We start from the raw sequence: 25,813 nt of genomic DNA on the forward strand, positions 1-25,813 counted from the left end.
TCAACTATAACAGGAAATCACTACAGAATGTTTAGGAAAATACATTGTAGCTTACCAGTTTTACTGCATGTTATATGAAACCTAATGCGTAATATTCAGTGATGAAACATAGTGCTGGAGGACGTATTTATTTGCCACCTGACACTCGTGGAATAATATTAATTTGGGTCTCTGATCGGGTCAACTTAATCATTGAGTGTGGTAAAGCTAATTGCAATAGAAATTCAATTGACTTCTCCTTTACGAGTAATAAGATGGTAGTATTGATCTAAGTAATCAGCAAGCGACGCTTTTTCAGGAACAATCCAGCTTGTTTTTATTGCATTAAATATTGACAGTCAATGTTAGGGCAGCTTTTCTACCTCCAGATCGGTTTGTGATGCCGTGCCGGAATTAGACGCCAAGAATCACTTCAGGGAAACAGGTTATTTCTCTCGAAGGAATACTTTAAAAATACAGCTCTGGATGGAACCTTACATTGCAACGCAAGAGAATACGCTGGTAAGTAAAAAAAGGTAACAAATTAGATAAAAAAACTGCTCTAAAATGGAATTAAATACATGTCATATATTTTATAAAGAAATTACTTGCAAAATATAGCATATATTTAGATGAATGGCAATAATTAAGAAACAGTTCCGGAAAGTAAATTATTACCACTTACTGTACAAATAAATGAACCTTTTTGAAGTCTAAATTTGTCAACAAAGTATTCTTTATGAGGCTTTGTATCACTGACTTCAAAAGCATTGATTATATTTATATTTCAGAAAGTTACGTGTAGCCATAAACGATAGTCAAAAACGATTGCAAGACACACACCCCTCCATTAAGCGCTACTGGAAAACACCATGACCTATCCATTACATTGAGAAAGTCAAGCCCACATTATCTCAATTAGAACATGGAAATACTCTTCGAAATTGAAGTGTTTCCTTCATTCACAAATTAATTATTTATTTATTTTTTTGATGGAATCTTTGGCATTGAACCACTCACTACCACTTAATTGTTGATGCCCTTATTATTGTATCAGTGGTAATCACTTACAATGTGGTAAACATGGGTATATCAGTAACAATTATATGCTTAATAGACTTGCTCGTGATTCATATTTTTTTTCAAACGACTGTATCAACATGTTGAATTTCACGGATTAAAAAACAAGCTTACAAACTATATATGATGTAAAATTCAATTACAAAAAAAATCACTAGAAGATTTTTAAAATTTAATGACAATAAATTTAAATTACACTAGGCGAATTAGTACAATTTATTCCTCTTATCTGATGCGCAGTAACATCCCACAGCACTTTATAATTTTGAGAAATCAAACCCTTGAAATTAAATTTGACATATGTATGATTGCTCACTCTCACGGGAAAAAAAAATGAAGATATACATCTTGTAATACAGGTATAGTAGACTATATTAAAAACAGCTTATCAAAATTCATTTATATTGTAAGTCAAGGCACGAACGTTGTAGTCCACAGTCGCACAGGCTTCACAAATTGGGTCGCGATTTGCTTGCTTTTCCCTTTTTTTGAAGCCAGGCACAGTACTGCTGAAGAAACGTGAGAAAAATGACAACGTTTTGTCAAGTAATACATCTTTGACAGATATATTTTTTCCGCTGCTTATCTCGAAAATAATTGATAGAAAATTCAATACAGACATACACCCATCTTGAACAGACAAAAATATGGCTTTTTAAACTGTATAACCATATCACTGGAATATGTACGTATATCCAAGAGTTTAGCAAAATCTGAATGTTGGTATCTGAATAGTTGAAATTTATGTATATAAATACAGGATTTGAATGAAAGTTTTTCATTTTGCAGAACGAATACATGCTTTTATTTCACATGTAATGGTTGCTGATATCTGCCGTAAGGCATCTTGTGATGTTGAGAAATTGGAAGCTATTAAATTATGTAAATTTCATTTGTATTGTATTTGATGACATTTATGTATCAATGTACATTGACCTTGATTGCATACATCAATATTAGTTTACTTAGAGGAATATATGTAATAGAGAAGTCTTACAGGTAGATCTGTCATAGAAAAGTCTTACAGGTAGATATATCATAGAGAAGTCGTTGAGGTAGATCTGAAATACAAAACTCTTAGAGGTACATCTGTAATAGAAAAGTCTTATAGGTAGATCTGTAATAGAAAATAAGTAAAGGCAGATCTGTCATCGAGAAGTCTTAGAGGTAAAGCTGTGATAGAAAATACTTAGAGGTAGATCTGCAATAGAATAGAAGTAAAGACAGATCTGTAATAGAGAAGTCTTAGAGGTAGATCTGCCATAGAAAAGTCCTAGAGGTAGATCTGTAATAAGAAGACGAAAAGGCAGATCTGTCATAGAGAAGTTTTAGATGTAGATCTGTCAGAGAAATCTTAGAGGTAGATCTGTCATAGAGAAGTCTTACAGATAGATATGTAACAGAGAAGTCTTGGAGGTCGATCTGTCATAGAGAGATCTTACAGGCAGATCAGTCATAGAGACGTCTTACAGGTAGATCTGTCATTGAGAAGTCTTACAGGTAGATATGTCACAAAAATCTTAGAGGTAGATCTGTGATATAAAAGTCTTAGAGGTAGATCTGTAATATAACAGACGAAAAGGCAGATATGTCATAGAGAAGTATTAGAGGTAGATATGTCATAGAAAAGACTTAGATGTAGACATGTCATAGAAAAGACTTAGATGTAGATATGTCATAGAAAAGACTTAGATGTAGATATGTCATAGAAAAGACTTAGATGTGGATCGGTCCTAGAAAAGTCTTAGAGGTAGTTCTGTAATAGAGAACTCTTACAGGTAGATCTGTCATAGAGAAGTCTTACAGGTAGATCTGCCATAGAAAAATCGTAGAGGTACACCTTTGATAGAAAAGTCTTGGAGGTAGATCTGTAATAGAAAAGACTTAGATGTGGATCGGTCCTAGAAAAGTCGTAGAGGTAGTTCTATAAAAGAGAATTCTTACAGGTAGATATGTAATAGAGAAGTCTTACAGGTAGATCTGTCATAGAAAAATCTTAGAAGTAGATCTGTCATAGAAAAGACTTAGATGTGGATCGGTCATAGAAATGATTTAGAGGTAGTTCTGTAAAAGAGAATTCTTAGAGGTAGATCTGTAATATAAATATTTTACAGGTTAATATATAATTGAGAAATATTAGAGATAGATATGCCATAGAAACGTCCCATAAGTAGATCTGTCATATAAAACGCAGACAAATATATCGAGTGGTAAACACATGAACGTACAAAACCAGTCTCAAAAATCAAGGACACAGAGACTGAATGTACGAAAAGCAGTTTCCACACACGACTTGACTTTTACACCCGATACCTCGATCAAACCTTGCAAATGGTTTTGTATTTAAGAATGAAAGACATCTCATGATTTTGGGAACAAAAATGCTAAAAGTGAAGGTCACGATGACTCTAAGAAGAAAATGGCTATCACACGATCTTTAACGTTCTTTATCACGCACTTTAAGCAGACTTTGTGAGTGGCTTGCACTTGAGATAAGAAATATACCAAAGTGTTTTGGGGGTAATACGTTAAATGTCACAGACATCTGAGGCAAGAAAGACACCTAATGCCTATTGGGTTGAAAAAATAATTCAAAGTTTAAAATTCAGATGACTCCAAGACGGTTCCGTATAAAATTTAAGTCGTATACCACCATCTATGACCAAAATTTTACGACAGCATGAATTCGAGACATTTAAGAAATCTACTGATTTGGGGATCCATATCTCAAATGTTAAGATCACCGGCACTAAAGAAGAGAACTGGTTTTCGCAAAATAACTTAGAGTTCTGTTGTGGTTTTTTTCGTGATCAGCTATTGTGAATGGCTTGCATTTAGAATATAAATTGATTTAGGATTGGAAAGGTCAACAACCCAACGAAAGAAACAAAGTTATACATAAAAGAAGTAGAATTATACTCTGTACCACGTTGTAAGATTATAATATATCTTTTAAGGTACTCTTGTTAATAAAATATAGTCACGTCATTACAACACAGAATACGTATATTTGAAGCACGTACCTGAAACTATTTAATCCTTTCTTTGCAAAGGCTTGGTTGGCCGAAAGAATTTATTTGTGGATAATTTAAATATATTAAAAGCTTGCTTAAATTTTCTGAAACAAGAGATTTTAAAACTGCTTTGTTTTCTATGTGTTTTCTTTGGACAATTTTTGTATAATTTTTCCACCCATATATAGTCTTTGAAATACAATTATAAGCAAATTAAAAGACAAATCGTTCGATGTAAAAACAAAGAAATTTTGCAATCCAGAGGACTAATTCATTTGATTCTTCCTTTTTCTCAAGCCGATAGTAATATACTGACGACATGATGAGTGGAGGTGGGGGTTGGCCACCAAACTAAAAGATAAAATATAAATGTAGAACAAAGAGAGTGCACATGTTTTATAATTACATGCGTAAGTACGAATATTCAGTCTACCAACTATATGGAATCAGAAATAAATCTACGTGTGACGGCTTTTGTCCAACTCTTGCCTGCATGATCGTTAATTAATTATTTTTTTATGTCATAATGAAGGTGTAAGTTGAAAAAGGTGCTTCCAATTATTTTGCTCTGCATACATAAGCGTGATCTTCTTGGCAATACAATTTAAAAAAAAAAGAAAATTTACCCCAACAACATCATCACGAAAGCCAGAAGAACATTCGCCCCATCTTGTAATTTTGCTTTTAACACGTTATTGCCAATAAAGCACGAAATATCTGCGACAAGAATGGAAAGCAAGTCACCCACCTTTTCCGGACTGGAGAACATTTCGAAAATAAATTTCATCACCTATGGTACGGATGGTTTGTTTTATTACTTCAAATCAGATATTGCATGTACTATGGTATTGTAACTTTATAACTCTTCATTAAGATGGTCACGAATTAGTGTTAGATTGTTTGGGGTTTTACTTGTTCTGTTGTTTTCTTTAAAGACGTAGTTTTATAGGAGATAACTTGATCTACATTCCTATCAACAAGTGATGCCGTAACATGAGCTGAAATATATTTGGCTTGAAAATAAGTTCTAAATAATCATTACGGTAGAAGATGATAAATTAATAAAATATTCACTTCTAAATATGATAACAGCAACCATCAAGTGGTAAAACTGGTAGTCGTAGTTGTAACTATATCATTGTGCGTGGTCACAAGAGTAATAAAACTTCTATGGTGTAAAGATGCCTTTTAATTACAACGTAACTGGATTTTCTTTCAAGAAAACTTCGATGGCATGCAGGACTTTTCCATGTGCCGACAGTGTTTTTATCATTTCATTTTAAGAGGTCCGGAAAGCGTGGTTACTACGCGCTCAGCTCGCGTATCTTGGCAGCCGGATGTTTGTGGCGACTATTGATGAAATCGGAACTTAGCTCGGATATTTCCATTAAGTCGAGAAATAACCCTAGATATTGTTGTATAAATACACATAAATTTGATGGGTTTGGGGATTTAATTCATGTTACAAAAGATAAAGCCGACAATAGTCCGATTGTGACTTTTTCAGTCTACAGGGGGCGCTCACCAGTTAGTATGTACTTTTGAAAGAGTGACGAATGTACGGTGAAGTTGTTTGAATTTAAAACACGCACATTGGAAAGAATATTGGCATACCTCTATGATACTTTAATGTAATGTGACTGACATGTCTTTGGATACTGTACTTTTGGAAATTGTACATGATCTAAGCACACTGCTAACTAAAATGACTGCTCCATTGTGCTAAAAAAATCAGCCTAAGTTAGTGTAAAGTACACTATTCGTAGTAGTTATTAAAATAGAGAAAATGAATTTTGCCAGACTGGACAGTACCTGCTTCTGAAAGTGCAATGAATGAATTACCAAATATATAAAATGTGAAAAAAGTTATCGTTTTTTAAAAAATACAATTTACCTCTGAAGTTCAGGAAGTGAAAATGATCAAGTGGAGCTAGCACTTTTCTGAAAGATGCACATCTGGAGTAAGGCCAAGCTGTAACTCTATAACCCATATCACACCCATCAAGCATGTATCAAAATAAAGGGAATTAAAGGTTCCATGAACTATATCTAAGATATACAAGCTCTTTTTAAATAACCAGTATAACCAGTGAGGAAAGCCGGGGGAAATTCTTTTTCTTTAAAATTCTATGCAAAATACGAAACTGTAGAGCGCTACCCCAGCCATATTGTGCCATGTGAAATAAAATAGTTCCAAATATAGTTCTCAATTGCGGCGAATTACATCCGAGGTTACTTACTTGACATAACAGAAAGGGCAAAGGATGTTCCAATTGAGACTGGTGGTCATGTATCTTTGCATAATCTTGCTCAGATGTTCTTTTATTAAAAACCCTGTACATCCGATGTTTACTCCCGAGAGTACGAAAAAGTTATATTTGAAATAAAAAGAGAAGTGCTTTGCTGCTCACGTTCTTTTCTGGTTTTATTGCCTTCGCCCTGTTTCATGATCCAATTTAATGGAGGAGGAGGTATAAGGGAACAACAGCGTCTTACAAACAAAGGAACAAAATAAATGATATATTCATCTTGAGTTATTAAAGTATTAACTTATCATATCGGTAATATTTCTCAAATTAATCAGTGGTGTAGCAAGAAATTCTGCCCCAACCCCTGCAAAACTTACGTTTGGTGTTACTTCAGCACTCACCCCCACCCCGAAAAAAGATTTGTGCTTGATGGGAATTTTATTTAAAAGTATATTTAAATTTTTCTTTAAAAACTTTGCAACTATTTCTTCAGTTGGTGTTTATCCATGTCTTAATCTATTTGGTTAATGATGACTTTTGAATACCGTTCAATTGGTTGCATACAAACCCCTTTCTTTGAATTTGCTTCTTCCTTTATTCTGAGATCACTCCGCTGTCTCACTTCAGTCATCTCGTAAACACAAAATAACCACCTTTTAGTGCCGTCACTAGCAGGCGGTTTCATTGTTTCGAAATTTGCTTGTATAAGTACTAGCTGGACACTATTACTGTACAAGTCAATGGAATTGTATCGTTTTCAGCATGTCGTATCGAGGCAACGTTAACACACAAGTTGATAATGAAGGTACTGATTGATCGTGTTTTCTGAAGCAACACTAATGTAGTATTATTGTAAACACTGACAAAGTATGTTTTCTGAAGCAACACTAACGTAGTACTAATGTAGACACTGACAAAATATGTTTCTGAAGCAACACTAACGTAGTTCTAATGTAGACACTGACAGAGTATGTTTTCTGAAGCAACACTAACGTAGAACTAATGTAGACACGGATAGTGTGTTTTCTGAAGCAATACCTACGTAGAACTAATGTAGACAGTGACAGAGTCTGTTTTCTGAAGCAACACTAACGTAGAACTAATGTAGACACTGACAGAGTATGTTTTCTGAGGCACCACTAGCTCATAATTTACTAATCTAGACACTAACGGAGAGCATTTTCTGAGGCAAAATTACTGATGTAGACACCAACAGAGTGTGTGTTCCAAGTGTTACGAGTCTATGCTTTTGAAATAAGTAACAGAAAAGAGTGAAAAGCAACAAGCTTTGTAAAATTCAAATAATAATTTATTTCCATAGAAGACAAACCGAAAATGAAAAAAAAAAGAACTTACGATCGAATTAAATCCCAAAATAGTCCTATAATTACAGACAAAAGTCCTAATAATTTAAAGTTCTGTACAAATTTTAATATAAATCCAAATTAAGTCCAACGCTGAAGTACTGAAGTGCCTGTGATTAGTTTAAAGTATCGATGTGCCAACATTCTGTTGTTGAATCACAATAGTACAGTCCGAGAATATATTCTTTTGGTTGTATTTCACTATAAATCCATGACTCTCTGTACAAGAATATTAATTTAGAGCACTTTATATTTCGATAAAGATAATTTTGAATTAACTTCGCCCAATTAAAATGCTGCACAACAATGATATAACTTGATTCTGCCAGATGTTAATGCAAGAATGAATAATCCTTCTTTCCAGTGAAAATATTATGTAGTTCTCTACCTAACCGAACGGCACAATTACCATTTTCTAAAAAACCTGCTATAAAGTTCTTAATGTTTACCATATAAAATGTTAGTTATTATTAGAAAGTCTGTTACTAAAATTATAATATATAACATGGACAATAGCATGTACATCAGGTAGCCTTGACCCACACCCAAATAAACATATTTACTTATATTAATAATGGTCCTAATAATAACCCCCCACACACAGAGAAAGTTGTAGCTATATCTTAGTGATTTACAGAATAAAATTTAAAATCAATAATTCGGGTCAAGTAGAACATAAACTTTATTTTGAACAAGGTTAAGTTCAGCATACAATGTTACATTACAACAACATAAAATGAAATAAAAAAATTAAAAAACTAATTAATAAATAATGCAAATTTAATATACTAAACACAAGACAACACAAATTACTAATGTGTTTTCCACGACGAAACAAATTATTAGTGTAAACATTGAGCAAGGCAACATACTCACACCAGCTACTAAACTAGGAATTGAGAGAGAGAGAGAGAGAGAGAGAGAGAGAGAGAGAGAGAAGTCAGATGACGTAAGTCTAAAATTGGTGTAAGATGAATTTCATTTTGTTACCGCCCTTCTCTTACTAAAGGTTCCTTCCTGTTGTATGTCGTCATTCTACTACAAAAAGTTCCCTCCTGTTTATGTCGTCTTTAATACTGTAGTCAACAGCAGCTATGTAGATCTTTACTCCACATTTTAATACTAAAATTATGGTTTGGGTAAATTTATTGGACGCCACTATTTATTGCTAACTTGGATCAGTCCAAATATTAAATTAGCTGTCTGTAGTCGAAACCACATAATGATGGTAATTGACATACCATGTCGGTTTCAACCGATTCAGTTCAAGATGCACTTTAGCTAAACTCGTTACAGAATATTTTTTTAATTATCAAAGTTTATTCATTCGTTTATTCCCTCAGTGACTATTTTATCTTTCCAAAGCATTGATCTTCCATTTTTTTTCGTTTCTGACAAAAGCATATTTTGCCTTATTAGATAGTTAATCATTTTACAAAGTTTCTGTTATTAAATCAATCATGATTTTCATTTTCCTTCATATTATCATGGTTAAAGTAAAAATCTGCCTTTACACAGTCATACATTTATTCTCAGGTAAGCTTTTTTAAACTGCAAAATGGATGAATTTAAAAGTAAAGCTTTTGTATTGTAACTAGATGCACGAAAAATAACTCCATTGTTCCTTTTAGGTCTCTAAATAACTCAGTTTTCACATTTTATATTACTGTAAATATTTAAATTTTCACATTTTGTATAGTGTTTTAATTGTCAATAAGTCTGCTGACGTGAAGTGTGTTTAAGGCGCGTATTATATGATTATTTACATATTTCAAGCAAATTTAACTGAAAAGAAATCATTTTTTGAAAGTAAATAGTATTGCTTTGTCAAGCTATCTGTTCAAAATGTTTTTAATTTTTTGAAACGGATAATTGAGAATTGTAATTTGTTAAACTGTATATCCATTCGCAGTTTTGTCACTCAAATATCTTTGGTTGTAGCTATGTTTTGTTCATTTGACACGAATCTGGATTTTGTTTTGTGAGTACGTGACGTTAATACACTCTTCGTATCTATTTTTATCTGTAATTAGCGTCCTGTCTTCAGACTTGACTAGGTACCAACACTGTTACAGATAGTATCAATGTTGCATACATCAAACAACAACTATTTGTGAACAAGTTTTTCCATTAGACATTCGGTGACGTCTTGAGAAACGCTTTTGATAATCCGATTCTTTAGAGTCCAATTTATCGGTTTTACATCAACTTCCGTCAGCTGTATGTACGAGGGATATACAAGTTTAATTAATCTTCTTACTGCCATATTGCCTATCATTGTCTCAAAGTTCATCCTTCTCCCTTGAGTTTTGAAAAGGAATGTTCCTGTCGGGTTTAGGGTCTTTCGATTAAGGACCTAATATATTTAGGGAAAATTAGGCGGACTGAACCAGTGGGGATACTTTCAAGTAGACTATCCTGGCCACAACTGTGTGTGTGTGTGTGTCTGTCTGTCTGCGCTGTCGTTTATCTTGTTCCATTTTAAGACACTTATCTTACATTTTAGTAAGTCTACGCCAGTTGCTACACTTGATCGGTTTTCCCACGATATATAACTTCTACTGATTTTCTGCAGTATCTATAATCATAACGGAGACAAAATTCCTTACATGTCATTATTAAATTCCCTTTTATACCATTAACAACACTACTACACAGAATAAATAAAAATGTGCACTATGTTGTAACCTTTTAAGGTTTTTTGTGTGTTTTTTCTTTCTTTCTTTCCAGCCATCCTATCCCTTAGGGTAAGCGTTCTCTTTACAGTGAACTACACGTGACCATATACTCAAGCGTTCTCGTTACAGTGAAACTACACGTGACCATATACTCAAGCGTTCTCGTTACAGTGAAACTACACGTGACCATATACTTAAGCGTTCTCGTTACAGTGAAACTACACGTGACCATATACTCAAGCGTTCTCGTTACAGTGAACTACACGTGACCATAATACTCAATCAACATAATGATCATTTTCTGCCACATCGAATACTCTGTTACAATTATCATGGATTGTAATATACTAGAAAGTCAACATTTTGTAATTTTGTGTTCGCTTGGTTTGGATTTGAAGGTTACCCTGGGCCCTATCTCCCTCTTTATTTCTGCTTATCACCCAACCATTACTTGGCATAAAGGAAGGTAGATTCGTAATTTATTAAGGGTCTCATTGTTTTGTTTTTTTTAGAAACAAAATTTTCTGTAATTAAAGCACTAAAAACAAGAAATTGTAAATCGTCATTTCGAATTCGATCGTTTCTAAGTTTTATTCGTCTTCATCATCACCATCGTCGTCGTCATCATCATCATCATCGTCATCGTCGTCTTCTTCGTGTAATTTTCCTTCGTGTTCTTGTTCTTCTGTTAAAGTACGACAAGAGCCAATGATTATTTCTATCAAAGACCTCATAAATACGAATCTATCATTTTCTGAAATATTGTAGATTTGTTTCCCATTGTTATTTCACTGGTCATTATCCTTCACAAGTCGAATCTAATCATGGACGACCATCAAACAGTCTGAAGACCAATGCCAGTAATGTAAGACGACATCTAACTATATCAGCGTAAAATATTGTCAAATCGAACTATATCAAGCTACATGTTATTTGCCAAAAGAAATATCAATTAGACGGACTGAGCCATATCAAGCTGCAAGTTATTTGTCTAAAGGAATATCAATGAGAAATTCTCTTAGCATATCGCAAAGTTACACAACTGTGAAAACGTGATTATTAAACAAATATAAAGCGACAATGACAGAATATTGTGTGCATGTGTATGTATATATATATATATATATATATATATATATATATATATATATATATATATATATATATATATATATATAACAGTGATGCTCTAATGTTTGATACTGTAATCAGAGACGTTTCTTTGGAAGCGGTGAATCCAAGGCATTTCAACACTCGTGCCGTTTCTTGTCTGGGGCAAAAAATACATAAATTTCGTGCAAAAAATATGAACTGTATTAGGGATGATTGATATTTGACACTTGAGCTGGAATTCTCTATTGTATACGGGACGCAAATTGAGGATCGCAATACAGGGATATCGGCATAATCAAGTGAAAACCATTTTGAGAGATATCAGATAGATTGGGCCATCACGGTTCGGTCTCAATCCGTCAATCTAATCCATTAATGCCGGGGTCGACTGGGAACGGTAGGTTAAAGAAATGCAATGCATCATTTTACGTACGAAGTCATGCAAAAATCTTACACATATTATACCGAGAAAAATGTTTTAATCCATGAATACCTCCTCCTCTCCGTCTGTCACATCCACACCAAAATCATGAAATGCGCATTCTTCCTTTCCATTGTTGTGTCTCATCAAGAATCAAATATTTTGGACAATAGTTTTCTCCTGCGTGATTTCATGACAGAGATCACTGGTAATTCCTTCGTCAATCATTGTCCTGAGGCTAGAATTCTTCATATTATATTGCTTAAACAAAGCTTCAGTGTCGTGTTTCCATGGCATTACATACATATGTACAAATGTCCACACAGAAAAATAAAAACATGCTGAATAAACAATACGGAATGTCCAAATATGGGAAATGCTCCTATGTGCGAAATAATTCAATGTGGAGAAATGTCCAAAATGTTGGAAATGCCTTAAATTTCCAAATGCCCAAAATAGCGAAATGACCCAATGTGCCAAATACCCTAAATTGCCAAATGACCAATAGTGCCAAATGCCTAAAGAGCAAAATGACCTATTGTGCTAAATGCCCTGAAGTATATAAGGATATGCGTTGTCCTTGTCATCTCATCTTGACTAGATTTAACCAGTTCAATACACTTGATATTTATCACTTAAACGTTAACGTATGTATTTAACTCAAGAAATAAATACGACTAAAGATATCTAAGAAATGTAAACGTTTTCTTGATGACTCATCAGGATGACGAGAGACAGAAAGTAAATTGCAACTAGTCTGTATGATATTGCAACTAGTCTGTATGATATTGCAACTAGTCTGCATGATATTGCAACTAGCCTGTATGATATTGCAACTAGTCTGTATGATATTGTAACTAGTCTGTATGATATTGCAACTAGTGTGTATAATATTGCAACTAGTCTGTATGATATCTGTTTGTGAAAAGAAACAGAGGCTTGCCCAATGTTACCAATGAAAAAAATTCAAGTCAAGACTAAGCGGAATTATGCCAAGTATTTCGTGTGATTAGAGTTCTAGAACTTTAATAGCAGAATATAAGTAGTTTTTGAAGAAGAAAAAAAAACCAATCGCTCTTTCTGTAGGAAGTAACTTCTAGACTGATGTTGAGACATTTAGATTTGGTATATCGAGATAAAATAGAACGACTAGCGAATTTGCATTGTGTCAGATGTCCAATGGATGTAACTCCAATTCAAATTGTGTCAGATGTCCATTGGATGTAACTCTAATTCAAATTGTGTCAGACGTCCTTTGATTCAAAATCTGATTCGAATTGTGTTAGATGTCCATTTGATGTAAATCTAATACAAATTGTGTCAGATGTCCATTGGATGTAAATCCAGATGTACATTGGATGTAAATCCAGATGTCCATTGGATGTAAATCCAGATGTCCATTGGATAAAATCTGATTCAAATTGTGTCAGATGTCCGTTGGATGTAAATCCAGATGTCCATTGAATGGAAATCCAGATATCGATTGGATGGAAATCTGATTCGAATTGTGTCAGATGTCCATTTGATGTAAATCTGATGCAAATTGCGTTCGATTTCCATTGGATGTAAATCTGATTCAAATTTTGTCAGATGTCCATAGGATGGAAATTTGATTCAAATTGTGTCAGATGTACATTGGATGTAAATCCAGATGTCCATTGGATGTAAATCCAGATGTCCATTGGATAAAATCTGATTCAAATTGTGTCAGATGTCCGTTGGATGTAAATCCAGATGTCCATTGAATGGAAATCCAGATATCGATTGGATGGAAATCTGATTCGAATTGTGTCAGATGTCCATTTGATGTAAATCTGATGCAAATTGCGTTCGATTTCCATTGGATGTAAATCTGATTCAAATTTTGTCAGATGTCCATAGGATGGAAATTTGATTCAAATTGTGTCAGATGTACATTGGATGGAAATTTGATTCAAATTGTGTCAGATGTACATTGGATGGAAATTTGATTCAAATTGTGTCAGATGTACATTGGATGGAAATTTGATTCAAATTGTGTCAGATGTACATTGGATGTAAATCTGATTCAAATTTTGTCAGATGTCCATTGGATGTAACTCTAATTCAATTGTGTCAGATGTCCAATGGATGTAAATCTAATTCAAATTGTGTAAGATGTACATTGGATGTAAATCCAGATGTCCATTGGATGTAAATCTGATTCATATTGTGTCATATGTCCCTTGGATGTGACTCTAATTCAAATTGTGTCTGATGTCCAATGGATATAAATCTGATTCAGATTGTGTCAGATGTTCATTGGATGTAAATCCAGATGTATATTGGATGTCCACTGGATGGAAATCCATATGTCCATTGAATGGAAATCCAGAGATCCATAGGATGTAAATCTGATTCAAATTGTGTCCGATGTCCATTGGATGTAAATCCAGTTGTCTTCTGGATGAAAATATTATTCCATTTGTGTCAGACGTACATTGGATGGAAATTTGATTCAAATTGTGTAAGATGCACATCGGATGTAAATCCAGAAGTCCAGTGGATGTAAATCTGATTCAAATTGTGACAGATGTCCAGTGGATGTAAATCTAATTCAAATTGTGTCAGATGTCCTTTGGATGAAAATCTGATTCAAATTGTTTCAGATGTCATTGAATGGAAATCTGATTCAAATTGTGTCAGATGTCCATTGGATATAAATCCAGAAGTCCAATGGATGTAAATCTGATTCAAATGGTGTCAGATTGATGAAAATTTGATTCAAATTGTGTAAGATGTACACTGGATGTAAATCCAGATGTCCAATGGATATAAATCCAGAAGTCCATCGGATGTAAATCTGATTCAAATGGTGTCAGATTGATGAAAATTTGATTCAAATTGTGTAAGATGTACACTGGATGTAAATCCAGATGTTCATTGGATGTAAATCTGATTCCAATTGTGTCAGATGTCCATTGGATGAAAATGTGATTCAAATTGTGTCAGATGTCCATTGGATGAAAATTTGATTCAAATTTTGTAAGATGTACACTGGATGTAAATCCAGATGTCCATTGGATGTAAATCTGATTCCAATTGTGTCAGATGTCATTGGATAAAAATTTGATTCAAATTGTGTCAGATGACATTGGATGAACATCTGATTCAAACTGTGTCAGATGTCCATTGGATGGAAATCTGATTCAAATCGAAACCACTGGCACAATGGAGAGCATACGGGAGCACTAGAAGTTGATGTTCGGGTAACCCTTGGTCATACTGTGAATGCATGCTGCTAATGTGAGGGCTAGTCATGCTGGGAATTCCTGCTGCTAATGTTAGGGCTGGTCATGCTGGGAATTCCTGCTGCTAATGTCAGGGCTGGTCATACTGTGAATTCCAGCTGCTAATGTCAGGGCTGGTTATACTGAGAATTTCTTCTGTTAATGTCAGGGCTGGTCAAACTGGGAATTCCTGCTGCTAATGTCAGGGTTGGTCAAACTGGGAATCCCTGCTGCTAATGTCAGGGCTAGTCATGCTGCGAATTCCTGCTGCTAATATCAGGGCTGGTCAAACTGGGAATTCCTGCTGCTAATGTCATGGCTGGTCATACTGAGAATTCCTGATGCTAATGTCAGGGCTAGTCATGCTGGGAAACCCTGCTGCTAATGTTAGGGCTGGTCAAACTGGGAATTCCTGCTGCTAATGTCATGGCTGGTCATACTGGGAATTTCTGCTGCTAATGTCAGGGTTAGTCATGCTGGGAAATCCTGCTGCTAATGTTAGGGCTAATCATACTGGGAATTCCTGCTGCTAATGTCAGGGCTGTTCATTCTGGGAATTCTGCTATATAGCTTCGCCTGATTAATATGAACGGTTTTCGTTAACTTCAGCCAGTACTGAAAGGAACTTTTGTTAATCAACTTCCGGTGAAAATCTCTAAACGTACGATGTCTTCATGATACTTAGCATGGATAATTTCCATAAAATTCGGGGAAATATAAATCTGAATATGTACTAAATCCGACAACATTTGTTTCCAAGCTAACCGCTTTCCGTGAGGGAAACAATCTGGAAGATTTCCTAATTTTTGTCCGTAAAGTTCAGGACAGATTCTTGCCCTTAGGAACTTGTTTATTTAGAATTTGAGTGATGATTAATAAAGGAAACCATTTTATTCTTTCGTAATGCCATATTATCTGATTAAAATTAGATTTATTTCTGTCCTTGTCATGTCTCATAAGTTTGATGTTTCTGTGTCAACACGGAGGGCACGATGTTCAGTTATATGACTTAGACGTTATGCAAGGAAGGTCAGTTCACTTCCAGAGATTTTTGAATCCATTTTGCAATGAAGGTCATTTTCACTTCCAGAGAACTGAATCCATTTAGCAATAAAGGTCAGTTCACGTCTAAAGGGTTGAATCCATCTTGCAAGAAAGGTCATTGTCACTTTCAGATAGTTGAATCCATTTAACAATAAAGGTCAGTTCACGTCCAAAGAGTTGAATCCATTTTGCAATGAAGGTCATTTTCACTTCCAGAGAGCTGAATCCATTTAACAACAAAAGTCAATTCACGTTCAAAGACTTGAATCTATTTTGCAATGAAGGTTAGTTTCACCTCCAGAGAGTTGCATCCAGTCTGCATGTCAGTTTCACGTCCAGAGAGTTGAATCCATTTTTCTATGGAGGTCAGTTTCAATTTCAGAGAGTTTATTCCATTTTGCATGTCAATTTCACGTCTAGACATTTTAATCAATTTTGCAGGACACGCTTGCAATATCTCATCTTTGACTCTTCTATTGTATTTTGCCTTAAATTATCTCTATCTATTTTCAATACATTTGTTCATTATTTATTTGTATGGTACCAAAACCCATTAGTGACAAATTGAGTGATTCAAAAAGAACTTAATTTCAAATATTCGCAATACTTTTGCGAATATTTCATCTTAATTCGAAATCTGTGTTTCCATAGACGTGACTAAAGTGAATTTCCTCATTTTGCCTTTAACTAAATTTCTTGATTGTATTGAATGGCGTCTTTATTTCTTGATTGTATTGAATTGCGTCTTTTTACAATACTGCACTCTTTGATCCTCAAGGCACGATTCAGCGGTTTGTGTTAAGTGGGAAGCAGTGAATACTTTGGCAAAGATTAACAGTCAATATTCGTGAAAACCAGATTCAATCGATTCTTGACGGTCGCCTTTATATGCAGATGTTTAATCCTAGACTATGACCACGATACCAGCAATGCTAGGCAGCATGGTAGATATTTAAGAACAAAATTATTGATACTGACAGTTAGCTCCCTTGTTATTAAGTATCACTGCAAACTACTTCGTAATAATTTTGGTACTAAATTATATCTCTGTTCCCAAAAATTAGTTCTCCCCAAAATTGGACCTCCTAATGCTCCTCAGGGCCGATATGTGTTTCCGATTATCGCAAAAATATCAATGATTTTAGTTTAAATTGTGTACTTTGTGGCAGAATTTATGACTTTTTATCCTTTGTTATCATGATCAGTTAGTACAGTAAAGAAAAAATATACATTTATATTAGAGAAAACAAGCGAAACAAACACGATTGCATCACATGCCCACTTGTGTCTTGTCAACGCTTTTTTGATGCACGAGTTTCTCTGATACTGTCTGTCAATTTCGTATATGTCCGAACATGGTAATTTATTTAACCTACTCATTGTTTTACACACCAATTACTTATTTACCACGAGAAAAAGCCTGAATTTTACCGTCATTTCCTTAAAGTAGGAAAGTACTGACGATTGTTTTGATTAAGTATCACGATACTCTCGAAAGGGATGCGCAGTTTCCTTAAAGGCGCGCCCCCGATAACAATATTGAAATGCACTCGTGTGGTGTAAATGGAACCGAATAAGACCAAATCTCGTGCGGCGTGCAGGCTTTTTTGTTGCACATGTTTGTCTCGATCGAGGATTGAGAAACACGTGCTACATTCATAAAACTGATATATTCATACACATATTAGTTCATTGAAATGTGTGTGTGTGTGTGTGTGTGTGTGCGGGTGTGCATGTGATTTGGATTTTTAACGTAGCTTTAAAAACATTTCAGTCATATTGCTATGATGTCTGCAGTGTGACCTTTTTTTGTGATGTCTAGCGCTGGGGCATCATGCCACAGACCTGTAATATGATTCATCTAAATGTAATACGGTCTGGGTTTTTTAGACGAAATTCGTATTTGAAGTTGAAATATTAAGCAATTTCAGTTGTTGTTTCTCTCACGTAGAGGAATTTTATAAAATTATCTAAAATTGATAGTTATATAGCAAAAATATCATTATCATTGCAATTCCATCTTTATTATCTATAAAGTTTTAAAATAAATAAAATAATTATGCTGATATTCGCAACAAGTCTTAGATGATAGGGAAACATCTCTTCGAGCTTCATTAGAAGCTTGACAAAATTGTATAGAATGACAGGTTAAACAATTAAAGTTGAATAGACTAGGGCAATTTGTATCATGGCATTATTGAGATCAGATGTAGGACTGTTTCATGCGTTTGATTTACATTCGATATTGAATAGTTTTAGGTGTACATTTTTCAAGACCAGTGTAACTTATGTTGGATTTAAAATTCAAGTGAGATAATGAAGAGAGAATAATTTTTTAACGGCTAATAAAGGAAACAAAAATTACCATGAAAATGAAAAAGTACCATAATTGAATACTTAGTTTTATTCACATTCACATGCCTCTGGGGTTATACCAACTTCCCGTCAAAATTACAAGAGTTTTGAACTTTTCATATGCATGTTGATCGGATTAACGAAAATAAGAAAGTCTGAATATAACTGAAGCCTGTATAAATGAAGCTCTCTTTATTCAATTTTTAGGCTGCTTGCATTAATGCATTTTGGATGCGACCCCGAGTGGCCGAGTGGTCTAAAGCGGTCGCCGTTACGGATCACTGCCATCTCACTTCTGCGTGGGTTCGAGTCTCGGACTCGGCCAATGTGGGTGCGTGAGAAAGCTTGCCAGTAGCATATCTTGGGTTGGTGGTTCTTCCCGGGGTTTTCCCGGGTTCTTCCTCCATCATTTATGCTGGCCGCCATGTATAGCTTATCCTGTGCTGAAAAATGGCGTTAAAACCTAGAACTACAGCAACAACAATATTATGCATCCATCAATACAAAAGCAATCTTTCAAACTAATGTTTCTGCTGATCTCATAGATTGATGAATATGACGAGCAAATTATTTGCTTGTCACTCCCACTCTTGAAAAAACGAAATGCATATGTTAGGCGGATATTTTTTGGGGTAGAAGCCGGTCCTTCACCCCCTTAAACCACCTAAACATGAGCGCGAAAAAAGACCGGAGCAGTGTGTGTGTGTATGTGGGGGAGATTAAACATTTTTATACGGGCCCTCACCTTCCTCGACAGGGCACCAAAGCAAAAGTCTATATGTCTACTTGCTCAATGTGTGCACATAACCCAATAAACGTGCGCAAGAATAAATCGATGGTCACATATCATGTGACCAATTACTATTGTTAAGTATATTTTATTTAATTTATATTTGATTTAATGTAATTGTTTGTAAGTTTAAAATCTTTTTATTTTTAATTTCATTACATGTCAAGTAATGTAATTTTGTTTACGGGAATTTGATACTTTCCAGAAATTAGCTTGACCTGACTGTTTAGTCGAAAACACCTAAAATTATAAATTTTTATCTTTTTGCTGACCTAGTTCCTGGAGAATCAAGAAAACAACTTTTTTATTTTTTATTGTGTGATACATATAGTGAGATCTGGAATTCATGACCTTAAACATCTAAATAGCTTCTACACTGTTCTGGAATGTGACCACGTGACCCTTTTTTGCGCCTTTTTTGACTGTATAACCTGTTTGTAGAGAAATTAGTTAGTTGGGCTTTTACACTGGAAAGTGTTTGTTTGTGGCCAGTTTGGAGTTACATTTTAATTTTTATTCACATTATTTTAGATTCTAAAAGACTAATTATTTTTCCTGGAAATATTTGAGTGCGATACATATCGATACACATATGAACTTGATAAGTTTTCCATCTTTGGAAGGTAGGTGGTGCCCCTTTATATATGTTGACATACTGGTTGTTTTCCCAGTATACAGATACAGATAGAGATGTAGTTATGATATATTTTTTTATGCAATTCTTATCGATGACAAGAAAACAAAAATGCTTTCAAATAGACTACCTGTTGGTTGCCAGTGAGTTTTATTCATTATTTTGTGCCACTTAATGGTGGCTCCATTTAACTAACTTTAGCCACCAGGCCCTTTGTTTTGCACAGCATGAGGGCTTTGAAAACATCTTATAATTAATCTCATGTCTAACTTAAACTTGGAAGACATTACGACGTTATCTTCAAAACAGAAGAAACAATCAATTTCCTCGTGCAAAGAAAATCTCATCTCGAACAAGTCCCGGCATGGGAATGAGGATGAATACCAACAAAATCTATCACACTTTACTTCCTGCAGATGATATAGGTAATAGTTGTTAGTGAAGAAGGAAAACTATTGACAACACCTTGTCCTATTCTATAATTTCTTAAAAACGTTTTACACAAGGTGATAAACTTGAGCGATTTAAAATCTGCCCACTTGCTGATTCTGTGCTAATTTTATTTGTTTGTTTATTTGTTGTTCCATCAGCACCTTCATTCACTGGTTATGTATCTCTGCATAACAAGAGAAATTCCAAATTTATCCCCCATGTACAATTTAAGGAAAGATGCTGCCAGGATTTTATCTTAAGGGGAATTTCACCCTTTGCCACCGAAAGAAGGGAAGAGGAGGTGGAGGATGAAACGGACATAGTTAAATATTTACCTAACACTTCAATATATGTCTATCTTTCTTCCTACTACACTGTTTTAGAGCTCTAACGAAATCAAAGTCTTTAAAATATGTCACCTATAGTTGTATAAGTATCAGTCTATTAATTATTTCTGAGGATACTCTGTTCCTTATCTGTGTATGAATATTTGTCTGTGCTTCCTTCTCAAGGGGCATTTAAATAGGTATGTTTGTCAGCTTAAGATGTTGGGGAACTGATCGTTGTGTCTGTTATTTGCAATTTTCCAGAGCTCACAGATATTATCTTTTGAATACATCTGCTCCAAAATAGGATATTCTTGCTAACATAAACTTGCTTTCTTCAATCATTAGTTTACTGACTACCCTGCAATGTTTCTTATCTGTTCCAAAATGCTGTATACGGAATTTTAGTCCATCAATGCCATAGTCTGCTTGTGGAGACAGAGTTATTCAAATAAATATCTTTACTTCTTAATTTCATTTTTTCATCCTTATTTATTCAGTTTATCTTAACCCTGATATGGATATATGATTTTACAGTATATGATCCACAGGGCTAAATTGATTGATAAAAAAATCATTCTACTTTTCAATTGTTTGCATTTTAAGTATGCTCAGTATTCTGCCATTTCTACATTTAATTTCGAAATACCGCTGAATGGGAGATTGGCCGTCATGCTGTCTATTTTTGTCCATTCAACATGTGCATCTCGCTCGTATTTAATAGCATTATCGGGCATAAAATCACTCACGGGTATCTCTATTAACAATTTCCTAGCTCCAATAATCCTATATACTTCATAATTTTAAAAATTGTTGTCATCATTACTATCCCCTATTTCAAGCTAGTATTTGCTGAACGAAAACATAATGAACCAAGCCGGGAATCAGACATTTGGGGTTTTCTAGGAAGTCCGTATTTTACACACGCAGCTGTGAAACACACTTTATGAAAGGTTCAAAATACGTCAAAATGCTTATTCCAGGGCATAATGTGCCAGGCAAATTTTGTTTAACAACCGTTCATGACATGCTTGAAGAACCCAGATGTATAAATAGTTGCCTCACCGCAAAACATAAATAAAAATTGCATACTTAGTCAAGCACATTTTCATATGCGGTACTTTAATTTGCGAGAGTTCTCACGCATCACTGTTCTCCAAGTGCGCGAATTCGTACACATTTTACACGATTCACTCACAGAGCATCTCTGTTTAACTACTACATATCAATGACTTTTGCGCTAAGTTGTATGTGAAATGTCTATAAATATAATTATTATTGTATATACATGCATATATATATATATATATATATATATATATATATATATATATATATATATATATATATATATATATATATATATATATATGATCAATTGAATTCAATAATTTGAAACAAAAAGATTCCAGCACAAAACTACTGGTTACAAGATATAAAATATAACTTGAAAGTAATAGATGTTAAAGCACGAATGGCCAGGTCCTCACAATTACAAGATTATATAGTTCTCTACTTGACCCCAGGTCACAATTAGCAATTTCTAAAAAAAATTACCTAATGGAAAATAACCTTCTAGAATCATCGTGATGCCTACAAAACAATAACCTGGATTATATATAACTCACTTAGGAAACTCCAAAAATTTGATCCGAGTGTCATGTATAAACAACTTCCGCTCTATTTGAAACAAACCTATTTTAAACCACATTCTGTAGGGTGCAGAGGAATATAATACCAATACCAATCACATGGAGATTATACTATTCTTAAAATCCATTGACACCGGTTGGTCCTGTGAATGGACGATGAACGGCTGCAGCTGCATATTCACGTATTACTACCGATTTAGTTTGATGGAAAGCACTGCCTTCCAACAACAGCAATGGAGAACAATGCCTTCCAACAACTTCATTAGTTCACTGTTAGGGTATAGCCATTTGTTTGGAAACTAGCTTAAAAAATAATTGCGTGGAGGCAGGGAAAGTATGTGCATAATAATAAGTCCATTCTTATCACAGAGACAGCCTGTGTAATATTTCCACTCTTATCACAGAGACAGCCTGTGTAATATTTCCGCTCTTATCACAGAGACAGCCTGTGTAATATTTCCGCTCTTATCACAGAGACAGCCTGTGTACTATTTCCGCTCTTGTCACAGAGTCAACCTGTGTACTGTTTCCGCTTTAATCATAGAGACTGTGTACTGTTGCCAATCTTATCACAGAGACAGTCTGTGTACTATTTCCATTCTTATCACAGAGACAGTCTGTGTACTATTTCCATTCTTATCATAGAGACAGCCTGTGTACTATTTCCATTCTTATCACAAAGACAGCCTGTGTACTATTTCCGCTCTTATCACAGAGACAACCTGTGTACTGTTTCCGCTTTTATCATAGAAACTGTGTACTGTTACCGCTCTTACCACAGAGAAAGTGTGTGTACTGTTTTCGCTCCTTTCAGTCAAAGCTGCACTATGACTTCAACAGTATGTTCGCATGTATTGATAGTTTAGCAAATCAGTCAGTCTAGTTACACGAGATTGTTGTTGTTGTTGTTGTAGGGTTTAACGTCATTCTTCAGCACACGATAGGCTATACATGGCGGTAGTATTAATGGTGGAGGAATAACCTGGGAAAACCCCGGAAAGAACCACCAACCCACGAGAAGCTGCTGGCAGACTTTCTCACATACCCACATTGGCCGAATCTGAGACTCGAACCCACACAGACAGAGGTGAGATGGCAGTGATCCGTAAAGGAGAGCGCTTTAGACCACTCGGCCACTCGGGGCCTCTACACGAGACTGTAAAGGTTGTATATATTGCTACATATAAATTGTTGTGATCTTTAGGAGACATTGTAAGCTGCTCTCTCTCTCTCTCTCTCTCTCTCTCTCAAACTGGCCATAACGCAACAAGTGCTCGCGTGGGTCGCTTAGAGTTGTGAAAAAGAGAACTGCTACTAAGCTGAAGACAAATTGATAGTAATTAGTCATGTCCCACCTTCAACTTAAGTCTCTCTCAAATACTAAATCTGAGTCACAGCTCGAGCGAATCTACTAAGACTGCATATTGGGGAAAGAGAAGCTGCCCCCCCCCCCCCCTTGAAAATATGAGCTATTAATCCATTACTACTGTTAACCAGACCATAAAGAGGAGTCAGAAAAGAAGATATTTTGTAAATTATTTTTGCTATATCTTCTACAACATTTCCAACTAAACTGAAAAATTCATATTCCCTATAGTAGCTTACAGTGACATAAATTTCCATTGTATTTCTCCACTACAGTACTGTTTATGGGAACGTTTCCTTCGGAATTGCCATTGTATTTCCCCCTACAATATTACTTGGCTTCTTTAACTCAAAGCTTAGCGTATGCTAAGGATTTGCTGACTCTGTGCTTAGCGTATTCGGTGCTTGGCTTGTCCTAAGGATTCGTCTACTCTGTGCTTTGCGTATTCGGTGCTTGGCTTGTCCTAAGGATTCGTCTACTCTGTGCTTTGCGTATTCGGTGCTTGGCTTGTCCTAAGGATTCGTCTACTCGGTGCTTAGTGTATTCGGTGCTTGGCTTGTCCTAAGGATTCGTCTACTCGATGCTTAGTGTATTCGGTGCTTGGCTTGTCCTAAGGATTCGTCTACTCGGTGCTTAGTGTATTCGGTGCTTGGCTTGTCCTAAAGATTCGTCTACTCGGTGCTTAGTGTATTCGGTGCTTGGCTTGTCCTAAGGATTCGTCTACTCGGTGCTTTACGTATTCGGTGCTTGGCTTGTCCTAAGGATTCGTCTACTCGGTGCTTAGTGTATTCGGTGCTTGGCTTGTCCTAAAGATTCGTCTACTCGGTGCTTAGTGTATTCGGTGCTTGGCTTGTCCTAAGGATTCGTCTACTCGGTGCTTAGCGTATTCGGTGCTTGGCTTGTCCTAAGGATTCGTCTACTCTGTGCTTTTGCGTATTCGGTGCTTGGCTTGTCCTAAGGATTCGTCTACTCTGTGCTTTGCGTATGTTAAGATTTACATTTACTTTTTTTCCAACTCTTGTCAATTTTATTGCTTAAATTATATTCAGGTCGAAACAATAATTAGTGTAGACCAAGGAAGGCATTACATGAATACGTGTGTTTCCAATACATGTGACCGATGGTTTTGACAACATAATTGGTGTGTCTCATGTGTGTCAACGAGGCGCTTAGAATCATAATTGAAAACCAGTCATGTAGTTTGTATATTCGGTAGTCAAGCGTACGGAATATCAGAAGAAGCCGTCAGACTTGATACGAACCAATCAGTAAGCGATAAGTATTACGGTGCTTGCGGAATTTAATCACAGGACTGCAGATAGGTCAAGCAAATTTGTATGTATATTTTCTTGACATAGTATTCATCATGACATCTTTATTTTAAAAAAATAATTTCATTTTAGTGTAAATAGTTGCTAAAGAAATCACTTCTGTATATTCTACAATTTTCACAGAAGTTTATGGGGTATTTAGAAGATGGAATTTATTTTTATACCCAGTTACTTGCAGCTGTAAACGGCATAAATATGGGAACTCGAATTCTGGTGGGAAAAGATAACTTCTGAATGCAGTTTAATATGACCATCGTAGCCCATGAACGAACCTGTCCAATTTTGGTGAACGTTATTTTCGGTGTAAACACGTGACATATCACTGGTAAATTGTCGCGTTTGATACAACAACACGTATTCCATTCAGTTTCTCCTCATAGTTTCGTTTTACACTGACTATACCCGTAACTTAATGTGAATAACTGAAAGCCGTCATCATTTTTGTCGTCTTAAATTGATTTGAAACGCGATCATCTCGTTATGAAGGGAACCATCTAAGAACATTTTCCAAATATAAAGTAAAATAAAACTAAATTTGCCTTAAATGAATAAAAATAATGCTTTATTTTTGTCGTACGTGAAGTAAAATAATGCTAAATTTGCCCTACATGAGTTAAATTAAAGGTAAAATTGCTATATATGAAATAAAAATAATGCTAAATTTGCTGTACATGAAGTACAGTTGTACTAAATTTGCCTTACATGAAGTAAAATAATGCTAAATTTGCCCTACATGA

The 25,813-nt window shown here is 35.1% G+C and overlaps 1 protein-coding gene across 1 annotated transcript in view; it reads left to right on the plus strand.

Moving 5' to 3' along the window:
* The first annotated feature begins 304 nt into the window (after positions 1 to 304).
* LOC149791282 (complement C1q tumor necrosis factor-related protein 3-like) overlaps positions 305 to 25,813 on the plus strand; it is an 84,202-nt gene continuing 58,693 nt past the window's right edge. The window contains exon 1 of the mRNA XM_089969798.1: positions 305 to 501. The gene's annotated coding sequence lies outside the window, so the exon portion shown is untranslated. The remainder of the gene's footprint in view (positions 502 to 25,813) is intronic.

The sequence above is a fragment of the Sinohyriopsis cumingii genome, chromosome 9 (assembly GCF_028554795.1).
Source record: "Sinohyriopsis cumingii isolate HCF-2022 chromosome 9, ASM2855479v2, whole genome shotgun sequence".
Classification (NCBI taxonomy): Eukaryota; Metazoa; Mollusca; class Bivalvia; order Unionida; family Unionidae; genus Sinohyriopsis; species Sinohyriopsis cumingii.